General features: G+C 41.4%; 1 long non-coding RNA gene across 2 annotated transcripts in view; it reads right to left on the bottom strand.

Moving 5' to 3' along the window:
- The window catches only part of LOC104990313, a 197,679-nt gene extending 193,961 nt beyond the window's left edge, over positions 1-3,718 (bottom strand). For both annotated transcript variants that reach the window (XR_825506.1, XR_825505.1), the window contains exon 1: positions 3,584-3,718. This is a non-coding gene — a long non-coding RNA (uncharacterized LOC104990313). The remainder of the gene's footprint in view (positions 1-3,583) is intronic.
- Between the last annotated feature and the right edge of the window lie 16,862 nt (positions 3,719-20,580).

Here is a 20,580-nt window from a genome sequence, read left to right as displayed (position 1 = left end):
CTACATCTCACAATAGTAATTAGGTCATTATCTAGTACTCCTGGGATTATAGGCCCCACCCAGTCATGGTCCCTCTGGATCATGGAAGGCCAAGCATTTGGAAAGAATAGCAATAATGCCATATCATCATCACATCCAGGATACCACCAGTTGTCAACTGCATTCTGGTTTCAGAGGTAGAATTTGAAAGAATGGCTTCTGGTGATTATTAGATGATATTAATTGTTAAATGCATCTCAACTTCAGAGATACTAAAACAAAGGGAGAAAAGGTACATGGTACATCTTAGGACCAACAAATCTCCACAAATCCACCTATGCTTTTGGCGTTACTAAAGTTCAATAGGTTCTTGTTGGATGACACTGCCATCTCCTCTAAAGTTACATAAGAACATATTTTTGCCAATGAAATGAGAGCAGCAGTGAATGGCACTTCCAGGCTATGTACGTAATTGCCAGTGTTTGACTCTCTAGTGTTCTCCTTCCCCAATGCACTAATCATGGAAGCACATGGTCACTGCACACAGAGACAGTAGCAACACGAGAAGATGGAATCTTTATCAGCTTGCTCTCTGAGAAACTTCAATGAGAAGAGTCCCCCTGCCAACCATCCAACCCATTCCGGACATGAACTGTGAGAAAAAAAAAAAGTTATTACTTTCAGCAACTGAAATTCCAAGAATGTTTGGTATGACAACATAACCTAAACTCTCCTGACTGAAACACCATCTTATGTTTGAATAAGACATTACCTCATCTGGTCTTGATAATTACACAATGCTGCTGCTGCTACTGCTAAGTCGCTTCAGTCGTGTCCAACTCTGTGCGACCCCACAGACGGCCGTCCACCAGGCTCCCCCATCCCTGGGATTCTCCAGGCAAGAACACTGGAGTGGGTTGCCATTTCCTCCTCCAATGCATGAAAGTGAAAAGTCAAAGTGAAGTCGTTCAGTCGTGTCCGACTCCTAGCGACCCCATAGACTGCAGCCCACCAGGCCCCTCTGTCCATGGGATTTTCCAGGCAAGAGTACTGGAGTGGGTGCCATTGCCTTCTCCAAATTACACAATAGGCACTCGATTTTAAATACATTTAAATACAAAAGAAATTGAGGCTAAAAAAAGCTTAACTGAATTGGCCAAAGCCACATAGCTAGCATGGGGTGGGGAGAGAGTATTTGGGACTAGAACCCATGTCCTCTAACTAAAGAATGAGCCCACAGACAGTGCCCTATCTCTATGCTGTCTCCAGGGTCTCCATTTACTCCATTGCAGTAAATCCTTATTGCAATGTTCATATGAATACACACACATACATGCCTATCTTCAATGGGTAAATGGATTTTGAATCCCAATCTCTTTTCTTTAAGCAGCAGCAAAACATGCAAGAACCTGGCCAACAACAGAGCTCAAGACTCAGAAAATGGGTAGAGCTCAGGCCTGCCTGCAGTGTCACGGTAACCTATTTGTAGCTGAAACACGATAAGTTCTAGAAAGGCAAAGAGATGAATGTCGAGGTGACCATTATTACAATCCATAGGTAAAGAGTGAAGGAAGAGGGACTTTCCTGGTGGTCCAGTGATTACGCTCCCAATACAGAGGGCTGGGGTTTGATCCCTGGTCAGGGAACTAGATCTCACACTTTGCAACTAATAGTTTGCATGCTGCAACCAAGATTTCCCACGCTGCAACTAAGACCCGGCATGGCCAAATTTAAATTTAAAAAAGAGTGAAGGAAGAAGGGAGAAATATAAAGAAGATAGCCTCTTCGTGTTTTCCATTTCACTTCAGTGTCTTGAACATATTTCTACATCCTGAGGGGAAAACCTGACCCATTCACCACATTGCCAGCAATCATGAGATGGGATCTAGGACATTCTAGTCTCACTAAAACACGCAGATGAGAGGCTCAATAAGAATAGGCAGCCTCCTCAGGTTCCTGCCTATTCTTATTGAGCCTCTCATCTGCGTGTTTTAGTGAGACTAGAATGTCCTAGATCCCATCTCATGATCAGGCTCTACTACAAAGCCACAGTTATCAAGAAAGTATGGTACTGGCACAAAGACAGAAATATAGATCAATGGAATAAAATAGAAAGCCCAGAGATAAATCCACGCACATATGGACACCTTATCTTTGACAAAGGAGGCAAGAATATACAATGGATTAAAGACAATCTCTTTAACAAGTGGTGCTGGGAAATCTGGTCAACCACTTGTAAAAGAATGAAACTAGACCACTTTCTAACACCATACACAAAAATAAACTCAAAATGGATTAAAGATCTAAACATAAGACCAGAAACTATAAAACTCCTAGAGGAGAAGATAGGCAAAACACTCTCTGACATACATCACAGCAGGATCCTCTATGACCCACCTCCCAGAATATTGGAAATAAAAGCAAAAATAAACAAATGGGACCTAATTAACCTTAAAAGCTTCTGCACATCAAAGGAAACTATTAGCAAGGTGAAAAGACAGCCTTCAGAAAGGGAGAAAATAATAGCAAATGAAACAACCGACAAACAACTAATCTCAAAAATATACAAGCAACTCCTACAGCTCAACTCCAGAAAAATAAACGACCCAATCAAAAAATGGGCCAAAGAACTAAATAGACATTTCTCCAAAGAAGACATACAGATGGCTAACAAACACATGAAAAGATGCTCAACATCACTCATTATCAGAGAAATGCAAATCAAAACCACTATGAGGTACCATTTCACACCAGTCAGAATGGCTGCGATCCAAAAGTCTACAAATAATAAATGCTGGAGAGGGTGTGGAGAAAAGGGAACCCTCTTACACTGTTGGTGGGAATGCAAACTAGTACAGCCACTATGGAGAACAGTGTGGAGATTCCTTAAAAAACTGGAAATAGAACTGCCTTATGATCCAGCAATCCCACTGCTGGGCATACACACTGAGGAAACCAGAATTGAAAGAGACATGTGTACCCCAATGTTCATCGCAGCACTGTTTATAATAGCCAGGACATGGAAGCAACCTAGATGTCCATCAGCAGATGAATGGATAAGAAAGCTGTGGTACATATACACAATGGAGTATTACTCAGCCATTAAAAAGAATACATTTGAATCAGTTCTAATGAGGTGGATGAAACTGGAGCCTGTTATACAGAGTGAAGTAAGCCAGAAGGAAAAACATAACTACAGTATACTAACGCATATATATGGAATTTAGAAAGATGGTAACAATAACCCGGTGTACGAGAAAGCAAAAGAGACACTGATGTATAGAACAGTCTTATGGACTCTGTGGGAGAGGGAGAGGGTGGGAAGATTTGGGAGAATGGCATTGAAACATGTAAAATATCATGTAAGAAACGAGTTGCCAGTCCAGGTTCGATGCACGATACTGGATGCTTGGGGCTAGTGCACTGGGACGACCCAGAGGGATGGTATGGGGAGGGAGGAGGGAGGAGGGTTCAGGATGGGGAACACATGTATGCCTGTGGCGGATTCATTTTGATATTTGGCAAAACTAATACAATTATGTAAAGTTTAAAAATAAAATTAAAAAAAAAAAAAAAGAATAGGCAGCCTCCTCAGGTTCCTCACCTCGTCACTGCCACTCCGATTACGTGCTGTGCTCAGAACTCCAAATTGTGCAAACCAAAATGATCTCCCCAAATCAACACTGTGCTGAGAATTCAGTTACTTCACTTCCAAGCTATGAAAAGGAACTCCCCTAGAGTCAGCTCCTAGGGCCAAAATACCAAACCACCAGCTGGTGCCAACAACAGCCTTCAGGGTTTGCCCTTGGTGACCAAGCAAGCTTAATGTTTAATTTCAAGACAAAAAAAGTGAAGTTTATAATGACCCCAAATCTAGGACAACTCTAAGAGCTATTTCTCCTTTCCCTCACACTTCGTCCCTCAGCAGGCCCTGTGCCCTAGCATAGTACCCTCCCAGGGTGATGGTTTCATTCCTGGTCTATGCTTGGCTAAGCACCTGGTTCAGAAAAATGTGTAAACTGTCCCTAGGACAGGCATGTTTATAGTCAGAGTTGTGAGCATGACCTTGACAACCCCTCTGAAATTCTAAGCAAAGAAATGCTTATAAAATAACAGCCTAAGTCCCTATTTCCTTCATCTGATATCCCAGCAATTGTGACTTCCTTCAGGAACTTGGTAAGCCAGCCTTCCCTCTGTATAAACATCAATGTACAAAATAAAAGCTTTCTGAGCCTCATACACCTTACCTAGGATGGATCCGCAGGATTTTGTTAATGCTAAGCATTTTCTTCTAAAAACGGCAAGCTTGTCTTTATTATTTTTTGGCAAAATAGTAAATCTGATCCTGTGGAGCCAAAGGAATTCTCTGGGATTGTGGGGATGGGTACTCATATTGTTTCTGCTGTAAAGTAAATATCCATAAGACAGATATAAATTCTGCCTGAGAAGATTCTATGGCCCTTTCCACTTATACAAAAGCACTATTTTCCCATAGCAAGGCTTTGGATATCAATTGCTTCTGCAGAGCACAAGACAATTTACAGCTACAGAACACCTGTACAGTGGGGTTCTTAACCACTTGAGGGTGTGTAGTCCCTTCAGTGGAGAAGGCAATGGCACCCCACTCCAGTACTCTTGCCTGGAAAATCCCATGGATGGAGGAGCCTGGTGGGCTGCAGTCCATGGGGTCGCTAAGAGTCAAACGACTGAGCAACTTCACTTTCCCTTTTCACTTTCATGCATTGGAGAAGGAAATGGCAACCCACTCCAGTGTTCTTGCCTGGAGAATCCCAGGGATGGGGGAGCCTGGTGGGCTGCCGTCTATGGGGTCACACAGAGTCGGACACAACTGAAGCAACTTAGCAGCAGCAGCAGTCCCTTCAAAAGTTTGCTGAAGGCTATGGACTGTTTCCAATACAGTGCACACAGGCACACATAAAGGCTGTTTGTGATTTCAGGATGTTCACATCCCCCTAGAGCCAAGCCATCTCGTCCCGACTTTGACCCTAGACCTATCCCTCTTCCCAGTGAAGGGAGATGTTCATGCAGGTCATGCCAGTTCAGCATCATCTAATGATGTTGCCCCATTTCTTCCATAGCAGCTTGTTACCCCCAAAAAAGGGTGCTCTCCTTAGTGCCTCTAAAGCTCAGTTCCTCCTACAAACTGGGAACTATAATATGTGCCAACCCACCTAATGAGATATTGTAGAAAACAAATAATGGGAAAGACATAAATATATTCTGAAGTATGGATTATACAGGCTTCCCCAATGGCTCAGCAGGTAAAGAATCTGCCTGCCATGCAGGAGATGCAGGAGACACGGGTTCAACCCCTGGGTGGGGAAAATCCCCAGAGGAGGAAATGGCAACCCACTCCAGTATTCTTGCTGGGAATCTCCCATGGATAGAGGAGACTGCCAGGCTATGGTCCATTGGGTCACAAAGAGTCAGACACAGCTGAAGCAACTGAACACACATGGATTATACATTGCATGGATTATACATTGCATGCATGTGTAATGTTGTAAAGAATGCACGTGTCAACTATAATGGGCATCATCTATTCTGCTTCCAACCTCCTCCATCTATGTTTGCTGAACACACCAGAGTATCGATTTGATCTTTCACCAAAGGCATCTAAGGTTCACAGTGCTGACACAGGCCTTTGCTAATGAGGGTGCATGTGAGGGGAACTGCAAGATGGTTGATTCTTTAAAGACTATGTACTGGCACCTGGGGAACGGCCAAACATTGCTGCAATCTCAAGAATTCAGAGGCTTCCATAAATCACCCTGATGTGGGAGAAATGCTAAAACAGGGATATTGCTTCTTGCCACCTCAAAGAGAGAATAAACGGTTTTAAGGATATCCTTTAGGGGTGACCTAGTTATCCAGTAACCCATTCCTCAAACTGTCATGTGTAAGTATGGACCTCAAAGATAGGATGCAGGAAAAATAAAGATGATAATGAAAATACTATCCTTCGTCTGTCTTAGCCTTTTTTGCGTGTTAATTGCTTTAATAGGTGAAGACTATTTATTTGTGCACATTTGTTTGTTAGGGTAGACTACCTATTGCCTCAAATACACCCAAAGATGTATAACAGGCTCACATGCAGTCTAGTTTCTCCCTCAAATAAACAGTTCAAAGCATTTCCTATTTGGTTCCATAAAACTGCACAGGGTCCCAGACTGATAGAGACTCTGCCAGCCTCAACACATGGCATTCCATGTCGTCTTGGCATCGATGTCACAGCCAGAAGGGTAAAGAGCAGAGAGAATTAGGTTAGAGAGGTTTAATGGAGCAGATGTGGGAGGGAGGCCTGACTCCTCCACTCACGTTCCATTAATTAGCAACACAGAACAGCAGGAGAAACAGAAGAAATACAATCTGGGGAAAAAGAGAAAATGAATTTTCTTGAAAGTCTTTCTTTCTAGAAATAATTTAAAAGAATAATAATTTTGAAAATAATTTTTAGCCAATATTTGACTGGATAAATGCAATTGGTTGGTTGACTCACTCGTTCGTTCACTTCATAAGCATTTATTGACCATCTACTCTGAGGTACTCAGTCTTCAGGCACTGGGAATACAGCAGTTTTTTAAAAATACCAATCTCCTCATCAACATAAAATTCATTTTCTAGTGGAGTCAGACACCAAACAAGAAAAATAAGCAAAATACGTAGGGGCTTAGGGGGTGCATATTAAGAATCAAGCAGAAAAAGAGACAGGGAATGTTGGTGGAAGGTAGTTTACAACTTTAGACAGGATGTCTGGGGTAGACGTCAGTGTTAATACCATCTGAGTTTGGTGTTTTTAAAAACAGGTTCAGACTTTGCTCCTTTTAAAAAAAATGTATTACAAAATAATTCAGACACCAAAATATGAAATATAAGCTCTTTAAAGCTTTCAAGAAATATCTCAGCTTTGCCTGGCAATGGTCAGATCAGGTCTGTACTATTGGAGTCAGCCCTGGGAATCATAATTTTAAAGACATAAACCAGCCAGAACATAATCCAAAGGAAGCAATCAGGATGGTGAAGAAAGTCGAAACCACATTCATGTTTGATTATTCATCTATACATTCAACAACCAATGTCTTCTGAGCGCTATCTATATGCAGGCTCTCTTCTCAGAGCAGTGGAAGAACAGATAATACATAGTTCAACAAATGCATCAGAGGGCTTAGCAGTGCAAGGCCATGACACAGGATTGAATGTGGCAGATTCAAGTAACAGAAAGAAGAGCAGTGCAGTTTAAACACTATGGACAAGAGAAAACATAAGGGCTCAGGCCTAAGGGTTTGTGGAATTGGGTACAGACTTGTAGGCCACACTGAGGAGCTTGGATTTTTCTTTCCTAAGGGTAATTGAGAGTCATTGCAGGGTTTGAGTAGGCAGTGATATGATGAGCATGTTAGTTTCCTATGCTACTGTTACAAATTACAAACAGTGGCTCCAGTTCAGTTCAGTCACTCAGTTGTGTCCAATTCTTTGTGACCCCATGAATCCCAGCACGCCAGGCCTCCCTGTCCATCACCAACTCCCAGAGTTCACTCAGACTCACGTCCATCAAGTCAGTGATGCCATCCAGCCATCTCATCCTCTGTCGTCCCCTTCTCCTCGTGCCCTCAATCCCTCCCAGCATCAGAGTCTTTTCCAATGAGTCAACTCTTCGCATGAGGTGGCCAAAGTACTGGAGTTTCAGCTTTAGCATCATTCCCTCCAAAGAAATCCCAGGGCTGATCTCCTTCAGAATGGACTGATTGGATTTCCTTGCAGTCCAAGGGACTCTCAAGAGTCTTCTCCAACACTACAGTTCAAAAGCATCAATTCTTCGGTGCTCAGCCTTCTTCACAGTCCAACTCTCACATCCATACATGACCACAGGAAAAACCATAGCCTTGACTAGAGGGAACTTTGTTGGCAAAGTAATGTCTCTGCTTTTCAATATGCTATTTAGGGTGGTCATAACTTTCCTTCCAAGGAGGAAGCGTCTTTTAATTTCATGGCTGCAGTCACCAACTGCAGTGAATTTGGAGCCCAGAAAAATAAAGTCTGACACTGTTTCCACTGTTTCCCCATCTATTTCCCATGAAGTGATGGGACTGGATGCCATGATCTTCGTTTTCTGAATGTTGAGCTTTAAGCCAACTTTTTCACTCTCCACTTTCACTTTCATCAAGAGGCTTTTCAGTTCCTCTTCCCTTTCTGCCATAAGGGTGGTGTCATCTGCATATCTGAGGTTATTGATATTTCTCCCAGCAATCTTGATTCCAGCTTGTGTTTCTTCCAGTCCAGCGTTTCTCATGATGTACTCTGCATATATGTTAAATAAGCAGGGTGACAATACACAACCTTGACCTACAGTGGCTTAACCCAATACAAATGTACATTCTTCTACCATTCTGGACAGCTGAAGTCCAAACCATTCACTGGACTAAAGCAACAATGTCAGCATGACTGCTGCTGCTGTTGCTAAGTCGCTTCAGTCGTGTCCGACTCTGTGCGACCCCATAGACGACAGCCCACCGGGCTCCCCCGTCCCTGGGATTCTCCAGGCAAGAATACTGGAGTGGGTTGCCATTTCCTTCTCCAATGCATGAAAGTGAAAAGGGAAAGTGAAGTCGCTCAGTCGTGTCCGACTCTTAGTGACCCCATGGACTGCAGCCTACCAGGCTCCTCCGTCCATGGGATTTTCCAGGCAAGACTACTGGAGTGGAGTACCATCGCCTTCATGACTAGTACCTTCCAAAGTCTCTATGGGAGAATCCATTTCTTTGCATTTTCTAGCTACTGGAGGCCTACCTCGTTCCTTGGCTAGGGACCTTTTCCTCATATCACTCCAATCTCTTGCTTCCATTGTGGAAATCTACCTATATCTATCCTCAAATCTCCCTCTGCCTCCCTCTTATAAAGATGCTTATGATTACATCTAGGGTCCGCCAAGATACTCCAGGATAATCTCCCCATATCAAGATCATTAATCAGATCTGCAAAGTCCCTTTTACCATATAGGTAACACTTGTGGATTTAAGGAATTTGACCCTGGATAACCTTTGACCTTCGAACCTAGATAACTATTATTCAGCCTGCCACAGAGCAGCTGAAGAGGCTCCAGCTGACAACCATATTTCCCAAAATTCCTTCTTCAAATCTTGACGATGCTGCTAGTTGTTATATGAGTAGGAAAGTTTTCCTGAACAAATTAGGTTGAGAAAAAATGGATTAAGCCAAATTAATGTTTTCCTTACTTCTCAGAACTTCAAATAAAGCTTCCAAAATCACACACAGTTGCAATTGATGTAGCAGTGAACCATTTGTTTCCACAAAACATTTTACAAAACTGATAATCCCTGACATAAATTCTAAGAGACACTGGCCTGGAAAACCCTCAGGGACGGTAGGCTGCCTTGAGATCTTCAAAGAATTGTCATGGAAAAAAATGAAATGGACATACAGCCCTGGATGTGAAACCAGGAACAAATGGGAAGCACTAAGAAGTCAGGTTTTAGCTCAGTATCATTCTTCTAAGAATCTGCTAAGATGAAATGGGCTTGTCCAAAATGCAGTAACTTTAACCTCATCAAGAGTGTTCATTAGGGACCTCCCTGGCAGTCCAGTGGTTAAGACTTCAACTTCCAATGCAGGGGCTGCCAGTTTGGGAGAGCTAAGATCCCACATGCTTCATGGCCAAAAAACCAAAACATAAACAACAGACACAATAGTGTACCAAATTCAGTAAAGACTTTAAAAATGGTCCGCATCAAAGAAAAACATTTTTTAAAACGTGTTCATGATGGTCTCCAGCAGTGCTTCTCAGATTCTACTGTAAATATGCATCATCTGAGGGTCTTGATAAAATGCAGATTCTGATCAGTAGACCTAGAGTTGGGCTTGTGATTCTTTCTTAGCAAGAGGTGATACTGATGTTAGGGATGGTGAAGAGAAAGTCAAACACTGAGTAAGTAGTTACCCCCAGAAACACGATATATCCTGAGGTCTTCACTGTTGGGATTAGCAGAAGCTTACTGACATTGAGGGTTTATCCTCAACAATGAGCATGAAATAATAAGACAGTGAAAACTATAGATGCTTGATATTGCAACACAGAAATGTAACCAAGTCAACAGGTTTTGTATAGTAGGAGAGATTTCTTTCCAAGGTTGTATTAAATCTAGGAATTTCTCTTCCCACCCAATACCTGAAATATAGACATGGATATAGATAAAAATAACTGATTTACATTTGAATCTGACTTTTGATCAGTTGTGAATTTGGAAACCAGGCAAGCAAGCTTCTTAGACTTGTGTATAAAGAATAAGAATAAATTCATTATGAACTTCAGCATAAAACTGGCCTGATTTGGGGAGGTGGGGGTAGTTCCATTAAACCTGATTTCATTCAACACCTACTGCATATGAGATATTTCACTGGGTACTGAGGAGCCAGCAGTGGATGAAATAGACATGACTGATTTCAGTCTTCACGGACCTTCAGTGCTCAGTCGTTCAGTCATGTCTGATTCTTTGCAACCCCATGTAGCTCACCAGGCTCCTCTGTCCATGGGATTTTCCCAGCAAGAACACTGGAAAGGGTTGTGTTTCCTTTTCCAGCAGATATTCTCAAACCAGGGATCAAACCCACGTCTCCTGCATCTCCTGCATTGGCAGATGGATTCTGTACCACTTGAGCCACCTGTGAAGCCCTCATGGACCTTAGCAGACCCTAAATAAATAATCTCTTAGCTAAATGATAAGTGCTATGATTCCCTTTAGTGGGGAGACCTAAGAGGACATTGGAAGTATGGGAACAAAATATTAAAATAGGTTATATTAGACAAGTAGATGTCTGAGAACTGGCTTGAAATATCTCAGTTCTATCTGCCTTCCAGAAATTTCCCCAGGAAGAATGGCGAAATACAAATTCTTATTGTCCTTAGTGAGCAGCTGTTAACAGACTGGGGCAGGGGAGGGAGCTCCAGAAAATAAAATACAGAGCCTTTGCTCAGTAAGTAAATTCTTTCTACAACCATAAGAGAAGGGGAATCTCTGCTTACTACTTTCAAAATCTTTTGAGCACAAGGAGACATAAAAAAGAAAGAATAATGATAATGAAGAAGAAACCATTTCTGCTTTAAGTACCCTTAACTCCTATATAAAGGACCCAACCAGAGGGATGAAATTACAGTGAATAAAAGGCTTTGTTCTAGTTTCCTTGTGTTGCTGTCCAAAGGATATTTTTTGTCATTCTATTGTTTGTGGATATATATAATGTCTTCCAGTAAATTACTAATCTACTAATATTCAGTAGAGGTTTGAAAAACTATGGTCTTATTGCTTTTATGTAGAAAAGATGAAAAATTAATTCCTTACTTATTAGTATGTAGTATTATATACCATAATTTATTTATTCATTCTACTATTGATGGATTTGCGAGTTGTTTTCTGCTTTGATTCTGATTAAGAATAAGGTTGCTGTGAATATTCTTGAACATTCTGTGCACATTTATACACATTGCAGTTGGGTATATATACCTGGGAGTGGAACTGCCAGGTCAGAGGGTATGCGTGTATATTGAGCTTCTACAGACACTGTCAATTTTCTAAGGTGCCTGCACTGATTTATACTTCCCACTTGCAGCATGCGAAAGTTCCAGTTGTTTCACAGTTTTGCTAAGAATTATCAATGGTCAGGGGCTTCCCTGGTAGCTCAGCTGGTAAAGAATCCACCTGCAGTGCAGGAAACCCTGGTTCTACTCCTAGGTCAGGAAGATCCCCTGGAGAAGGGATAGGCTACCCACTCCAGTATTCTTGCTTGGAGAATCCCCCATGGACAGAGGAGTCTGGCAGGCTACAGTCCATGGGGTCGCAAAACAGTCAGCCATGATTTAGTGACTAAACAACAGCAACAACAAATTTCTGGTAGGTGTGTAAAAATATTGCATTATGCAATTTCTCAATTTCTAAGGGAAAAATGAATCAGTCGCATGAGTGACTTTATTTAAAAAGCTCTGAATAAATTATTAGTTGTTCACACAGAACCCATAGGACTTAAATCACCACCAAAAAAGATAAAAGAAATTAACCATTATGATTTAAATTCACATTTCTTACTTGACTAATGAGGTTGAGCAACATTTCTTCTTTACGCGACACTGGATATCCTTTTTTGAAAAAGTCCTATTCAAATATTTGTCCAGTTTCTTTTGAATTGTTTTTTCTTTTTTTTTTCTTTATTGATTTGTATTAATTATATATTGTAATTTTATTTATTGACTTGTAGGAGTATTTTGTTTTATGTCAATATGAGTTATTTGTTAATAATATATGTTTCAAATATATTTTCCTACTCAATGGTTTGCCATTGCATTTTCCCTAATGGTTTATTTTAATGAGCAAAGAATCCTAATTTTGTATGGTTAGTGCTCTCTTTTCTTGTTTTATAGTTTAAATGGTTAGTGCTTTCTTTTTTTATTTCAAAGTCATATATTCATACTCTATTATATCTTCTAGAATTTTTACTGTTTTGCTTTTCACATTTAAAACTATAATCCTTTTGGAATCTATTTTCATTTATTTAACAATGGACTATTTCAAACATACACTAAATTAAAATAATAATATTATAAATCTCAAGGTATCTTTCACCCAGTTCCAATATTGTCAGTTTTTAGCCAGTATTGCTCCATTTATATCTCTTACCTTGGGTTATTGTGAAGCAAATCTCAAATACATCATTTTATCTATAAATATTTCAGTACCGATCTCTAATATACAACTACTTTTTCCCTAAAAAAAACTATAATCATCACAAACCAAAATTTCTTAATCCTTACTATTAATAAATTAAATATCCAGGAAATATTAAAATTTCCCCAATTGTCCCATAAATGTCTTTTGTTGGTGGTGGTGTTATAGCTGATTTTCTCAAATTAGGAACCAGATAAGGTACACACATTTCATTTGGTTGTTCTATTCTCTGCTCAGTCATGTCTGACCCTTTGCAACTCCAAAGACTGTAGCCTGCCAGGCTCCTCTGTTCATGGAATTTTCCAGGCAAGAATGTTGGAGTGGGTTGCCATTTCCTACTCTAGGGGAATCTTCCTGACCCAGGGATCAAGCCTGCATCTCTTGCATTTCCTACATTGGCAGGCATATTCATTACTACTGTGCCACCTAGAAAGACTCTAAAATCTTTTACCCTATATGTTCTGCTTTCCTCTGTTATTTTCCTTTAAAAATGCATTTATTAAAGAAATAAGATCATTTGTCCTGTGGAATTCTCTTCTTTCCAGATTTTGCTAATCTATTAATACCATTTAATAGTTATGGCTCTCTGTCCCTTGTATTTTCTGCAAACTGATAGTTGAATCCAGAGGCTTGATTAGATTTGAGTCTGATCTGAGGTAGAAAAGTGAAAGTGAAGTCACTCAGTCGTGTCCGACTCTTTGCGACCCCACGAATCGCAGCACGCCAGGCCTCCCTGTCCATCACCAACTCCCAGAGTTCACTCAGACTCACGTCCATCAAGTCAGTGATGCCATCCAGCCATCTCATCCTCTGTCGTCCCCTTCTCCTCCTGCCCCCAATCCCTCCCAGCATCAGAGTCTTTTCCAATGAGTCAACTCTTCGCATGAGGTGGCCAAAGGACTGGAGTTTCAGCTTTAGCATCATTCCTTCCAAAGAAATCCCAGGGCTGATCTCCTTCAGAATGGACTGGTTGGATCTCCTTGCAGTCCAAGGGACTCTCAAGAGTCTTCTCCAACACCACAGTTCAAAAGCATCAATTCTTCGGCGTTCAGCTTTCTTCACAGTCCAACTTTCACATCCATACATGACTACTGGAAAAACCATAGCCTTGACTAGGCGGACCTTTGTTGGCAAAGTAATGTCTCTGCTTTTCAATATGCTATCTAGGTTGGTCATAACTTTTCTTCCAAGGAGTAAATGTCTTTTAATTTCATGGCTGCAGTCACCATCTGCAGTGATTTTGGAGCCCCCCAAAAGTAAAGTCTTACACTGTTTCCCCATCTATTTCCCATGAAGTGATAGGACCTTCTCAATTTGTTATCTGGAATTATTCTTAAAAGAAGAACTTTATCAACTATTTGGTTACCTGAATACATTTCTTCAGGGAAGGGCAGGACAGACACTTGGTTCTCTCCCTTTATATACCAGGTGAGTAATAATAGTTACTAATTTGTTGTTGTTGTTTAATCTTTATAAACTCAAGGTTTTTAACATTTTATATGTTTGAAACTAATCTCATTTTGGCTAGTGGAAGCCTGTTTAAGTGGATTCCTGAGTTCTTTTAGCACAAACGCAGTAAGTTTCATTAATTTCCTTGCTTTACATTCAAGTTGTTCTAAGTTCATACTGTATATCTCCTAACTTGAGGAGATGCTATTGGTGCCCCATCCACATCTCTTTTATATGGCTATGAAGTCAAGTGGGCATTAGGAAGCACTGCTGTCTATAAAGCGAGTAGATGCTATGGAATTCCAGTAGAGCTATTCAAAACCCTAAAAGACGATGCTATCAAACTGTTGCACTCAATATGTAAGCAAATCTGAAAGACCCAGCAGTGGCCACAGGACTGGAAAAGATCGATCCTCAGCCCAGTTCCCAAGAAGGGCAGTACTAAAAGATGTTCAAACCATCAGACAATTGCACTCATCTCCCATGCTAGTAAGGTCATGCTTAAAATCTTGCACACTAGGCTTTAGCATTACGTGAACCAAGAACTTCCAGACATCCAAGCTGGGTTTAGAAAAGGCAGAGGAACCAGAGATCAAATTGCCAACATTCACTGTATCATAGAGAAAGCAAGGGAATTCCAGTAAAACATCTACCTTTGTTTCACTGACTACACTAAAGCCTTTGACTGTGTGGATCATAATAAACTGTGAAAAGCTCTCATAGGAATGGGAACACCAGACCATCCTACCTGTCTCCTGAGAAACCTGTTTGCAGGTCAAGAAGCAACAGTTAGAACCCTGTAAGAAACAACTGATTGGTTCTGGATTGAGAAAGAAGTATGACAGGGCTGTCTGTTGTCACCCTATTTATTTAACTTATATGCTGAGCACACCATGAGAAATGCCAGGCTGGATGAGTTACAAGCTGGTATCAAGGGAGGCAGAAGAAACATCAACAACCTTAGATATGCAGATCTAACAGTAGATCACTCTAACTCTATCACTCTAACAGCAGAAAGTGAAGAGGAAATGAAGAACCTCTTGATGAGGGTGAAGGAAGAAAGTGAAAGAGCCAGCTCAAGAATAAATATTAAAAATCTAAGATCATGGCATCCAGCCCCATCACTTCATGGCAAACAGAAGGGGGAAAGGTGAAGCAGTGACAGATTTCCTCTACTTGGGCTCTAAAATCACTGTGGACGGTGACTGCAGTCATATCAGAAGATGACTACTTCTTGGCAGGAAAGCTATGACAAATCTAGAGTGTGCTGAAAAGCAGAGACATCACTCTGCCAACAAAGATCCTTAGAGTCAAGGCTATGGTCTTCCCAGTGGTCACATATGGTTGTGAGAGCTGGACTCTGAAGAAGGCATAGCGTCAAAGAATTGATATCTTCAAACTATGGTGCTGGCAAAGACTCCTAAGAGTCCTGTGGACAGCAAGGAGATCAAACCAGTCAATCTTAAAGGAAATCAACCCTGAATACTCATTGGAAGGACTGATGCTGAAGTTGAAGCTCCAATACTTTGGCCACCTGATGTGAACAGCCAACTCATTGGAAAAGTCCCTCATGCTGGGAAAGATTGAGGGCAGAAGGAGAAGAGGACATCAGAGGATGAGATGGTTGGATGGCATCACCCATGCAATGGACATGAACTTGGGCAAAGTTTGGGAGATGGTGAGGGAAAGGGAGGCCTGGCATGCTGCAGTCCATGGGCTCACAAGGAGCCGGACACAACTGAGTGACTGAACAATGACGACAATAGCCATCCCAAGGGCTTCCCTGGTAGCACTAGTTATATAGAATCTGCTGCCAATGCAGGAGACACAAGAGATGAGGGTTTGATCCCTGCGGTGGGAAGATCCCCTGGAGGAGGAAATGGCAAGTATTCTTGCTTGGGAAATCCCATGGACAGAGGAGTCTGGTAGGCTACAGTCCATGGGGTCACAAGGAGTCTGACACAACTGAGTGCACACTATTATATTATTACAGCATCGCACAGCTGAAGTTAGTGTTGGCTGCTATTAGGAACTGAAAGTTTTGTGTCCCCCTAACATTCATATGTTGAAATCCTATCCCCTGTGTAATGATATTAAGAAGTACAGTCTGTGGGGAGAAATGAGGATTGGATAAGGTCATGAAAGTGGAACCCTCATGAATGGGATTAATGCCCTTATAAAAGGAATGTGCCCTGGAGGAGGTCATGGCAAACCGCTCCAGTATTCTTGCCTGAAAAATCTCATGGACAGAAGAGTCTGGTGGGCTACAGTCCATGGGGTCACTAAGAATCAGGTATGACTGAGCACGAAAGGAATGAGAGAGCTTGCTTTCTCTGTCTGCTCTCTGCCATGTAAGGATACAGTGAGAAACCAGCAGTCTGCAATCAGAAGAGGATTCTCAACAGCATTCAACTATGCTGGTACTTTGATCTTGGACATCCAGCCTCCAGAACTATGAAATATAAATATCTGTTGTTTATCAGGTGCTCAGTCTGTGGTACTCTGTTCTAGCATCCTGTGTTGATAAGGACAGCTACTAATGACTGACAGCTACCCTACTTCTCCTGAGAACTGTCTTCGGCTGATAGGAGTCACCTAACATAGACTATGGGCCCTCCCACACATAGTGTACATCAATCCACTGCCTGATTCAGGGGTATCCAAGGCTGGCGCTTGTCTTTTGACACTGCATCTGATCTGCATCCCAGAGCCCTTCTCCCTCCACACACAAATGGATCAGACTTTACCTGAGACTTTACAATTCTTCCCCTTCCTTATCCAAATTCCCTCTCTCCCTCATAGATTTTCCTAAAGGGCAGTCTCTTGATGAATCACAAGCACCAGACTCCCTTTTTCAGGCTCTGCTCCTAGAGAACCTAAGATGAGATGCTGACCTTGAGTTAAGGCTAATCACTTCCTTAAGAATTTGAGTTTCTTTTAATAAAAACTGGCATTTCAAGACTATAATCTGGGTTCTAGGAGGTTCCATGGCACCTGAGCACTGTAAGGACACCAAGATGAAAAAGAGATACAGGAAGCAATCTGGGTTGAAGAGAAAAGTTCAGCTATCCCAGCGTTCTCCTTTTCTCCAGGATTAAAATTTTCTAGCTAGATAGTTTTGAATTCATAATATTTTCCCCAAAAAATAACTCTGAAATTGCCCTAAGGCACAGACCTGATTTCCTATGGACTAAAAACCTGCATCTCCATTGAACAATCTTAATAAAGAATCTGTGCCAGAGTTTATGTGACAGACTCACTGGTAAATGGGATTTGTACTATCTCTTTAAAACAAACTATTAAGCACTAACCCAGGCTAGGCCCTGGTCCAACTCCCTGAGGGCATTCCAGGATTGCCCAGGTATTTGGATATTGAAATCCACTCGAAGAGAAAATGCTCATTTTCCACTTGAGAAGTTATTCAGCCTGTCTCACAGAATATGATTTAAATTTTCCCTCATCCTCTTTCATAGAGCTCACAAAACCATCAACTTTTTCCTAATAATTTTTAACTTTAAGGAGGTATTTCACATCCCCACAGAGGCGCCTAGTGAGAGTATTCATGTTCAAGTACAATACCAAGAGAGCTTGACTCTCTTCTCGAAGTTACAGAAGATGTCCTATTTCATTTTTCCTGGCTCTAAATAGGACAAGTCCATCTCAGAAACAATGAATGTGACCAAGAATATGATGACCTGCTTGAATCCATGCTTACCCCAGTGCTGCCAGGTAGGGGTAGAGGCGATTCCTACCCAAAGTGCATGAACTGAGATCCAGGGAGAGAGGCATTGTCTCAGAGAAAAAGTGGATGTAGAGTGATTGATTGATTGGATTGCATGTATGTTTGCAACCTCATGGACTGTAGCCTGCCAGGCTCCTCTGTCCATGGGATTCTCCAGACAAGCATACTTGAAAGAGTTGCCATTCCCTCCTCCAGGGGATCTTCCCGACCCAGGGATCACACCCTTGTCTCTCGTGTCTCCTGCACTGGCGGGTGGATTTTTAGCATTGAGCCACCTGGGATATAAAGTAGCAAAACAACAAAACAAAGCGTGTTTAGTCTAGGAAAATTAACAATTACAGACCAGCAAAAGACAAACACAAAGAATCGTTCTTCTACCACGGTCACTCTCAGAGTTAACCATTTTCTTAGGCCCATCCTTCTAGATACAATCAACAGGCTTCAGTGGCATATCTGGGATGGGTCTTTGCATCCAGAGCCATTCTCTACTATTTCCACTTCACCCACACAATGTACTGCTCCCCTCTTCTCATCTGTTTCAACTCATACTTCTGTCTCATTCATGCCATGTGCATTGAGGGGGAGTGAGAAGTGAGAACTTATGCTAGGAAAGTCAAAACCACAATGAGACAGCACTTTGCACTCCCTAAGACAGCTATTATTAAGAAGCCAAAAGATAAGGGTTAGAGAGAATGCAGAGAAATGGAATCCTTGGGCATTGTTGGTGGGAATGTAAATTCCTACAGTCATCACAGAAAACAATGTGGAGATTCCTCAAAAAGTGAAACACCCATATGATCCAGCTATCTTATGTCTGGGTGTATATCCAAAAGAAATGAAACACTACCTCAAAGGGATTTCTGTACTCCCCTGTCCATTACAGCATCACTCACAGTAGCCAAGATCTGGAAACAAGTGAAGTTGTATTGACAGATGAATAAAGAAAATATGGTACACAGGTAAAATATTATTCAGCCTTTAAAAAAGAAGGAAATTGTACCATTTGGGACAACATGGATGAGCCTGGAGGACATTGCATTAAGTAAAATAGACAGAGAAAGACAATATTGCAAATACTGCATAGTCTCACTTATACTAGGAATCTAAGGAAAAAAACAAGTTAAACTCATAGAAACAGAGACTAGAATGGAGGTTACCAGAGGCTAGTTGTGGGTGAAAAGGGGAGATATTGATCAAAGGGTTCAAACTTTTCAGTTAAAAGATGAGCACGTTTTAGAAACCTACTGTAAAGCATAGTGACTGTAGTTAATAATAATGCATTATATACTTAAATTTTGCTAAGAGAGTAGATCTCATGTGTTCTCACTACACACACACACACAGAAAAAGGTAACTATGGGAGGTGACAAATATTTTAATTGGTCATGATAATCATTTCACTATATATATGTATTAAAATATCACATTGTATATCTTAAATATGTACAATACAATTTTAACAAAAATCAATTAAAATATTTCAAAAATAAAATAAATTAAACAAACTTAGCATTACCAATCCTTGACACCCCCCTCTAAAGAAATAAATTTTATGCTAAATATCTTTCTGGGATAAGTTATTCTGGGGTTTTCACCTTCACAGAGACAAAGAGGAATTTCAAAAGACACAGCTAGAAAACATGGGTTCTAAATCCAGTTTTGCCTTGAGCCTGACCTCCTCTCTGAGCCTGTTTCTTGTTCATAAAATAAGGGAGACTAATTAACAGACAGCAGGCTCTAGCCAGAAATAATGCCAGTGATCAACTGTTAACTTTCCCAGGGCACTTCTTTTTCTACTAACAGGAAAAGGTATCAAGCACATAGAGTCTAATGTAAGGTCCTTGAGGGCAATGTCTGGTTCCTATTAGAATGATGTTCTCACCCTAAGCATGGCAGACATTCAAGAAATTCTTATTGAAGAATGAGATAATGATGTTAAGTGGAACCAAAGGGGAAAAGAATAATAATCAAAAAAATTTACTTCTTTGAGTTCTATATGCCAACTCCTGGCTGACAGGTGTGCCTGCCCCCTGATGTTGGTGGCTGCCCTGGGGCCGGGACTCTGGGGCTGGCACTGCAGCAGACACCAAAGAATCATCCTCCCCTTGACTGTCCGAGCCAACTTGCTCACAGACCACTCAAGGCTGGGCAAAGCTCTGGGCTTAGACAGGCTTCTGGAGAGCAAAGGGAAGACTGAACAGGGCCAGAATTTGATTCCTACCTTGGACAGAAATGGGAAGGTTGGAAACTCATATTTCATCTCCCAGAGTAGTTGGACAGTATGAGCGCCACACCTCCCCATCCCTGGTCCAGAGTTACAGATCCAGGGGGCTGGGGCCGATGACAGTTTTCTGTTTCGCCCAGTTTCCCCTAACCTTTCCCACCACTGACCTAGAAGTGAAACGAATTAGTCATTTAACCACCACAGGTCCCTAGTCTGTCCATCTTCTGGATCATTCAGGCTCCCAAGTCACTTTAAAGCTAATCTAAGCTTGGCCTATCCTAGTCTTAGTCATTACATCTGATAAGTTGCCAAATTCTGCTGATTCTTCCTCAGCAACATCTCCCATATCTGCTTCCTCCCCTACATCCAACCTCATCATTTGTCCTGTAGAATATTGCAGTCTCCCTCCCTATCACTCCTCAGATGTACTAGAG

Source organism: Bison bison, unplaced genomic scaffold, assembly GCF_000754665.1.
Source record: "Bison bison bison isolate TAMUID 2011002044 unplaced genomic scaffold, Bison_UMD1.0 scf7180017864177, whole genome shotgun sequence".
In the NCBI taxonomy this organism is placed as follows: Eukaryota; Metazoa; Chordata; class Mammalia; order Artiodactyla; family Bovidae; genus Bison; species Bison bison.
The sequence above is the reverse complement of the archived record's forward strand: the minus strand, read 5'-3'. Positions and strand labels throughout refer to the sequence as shown.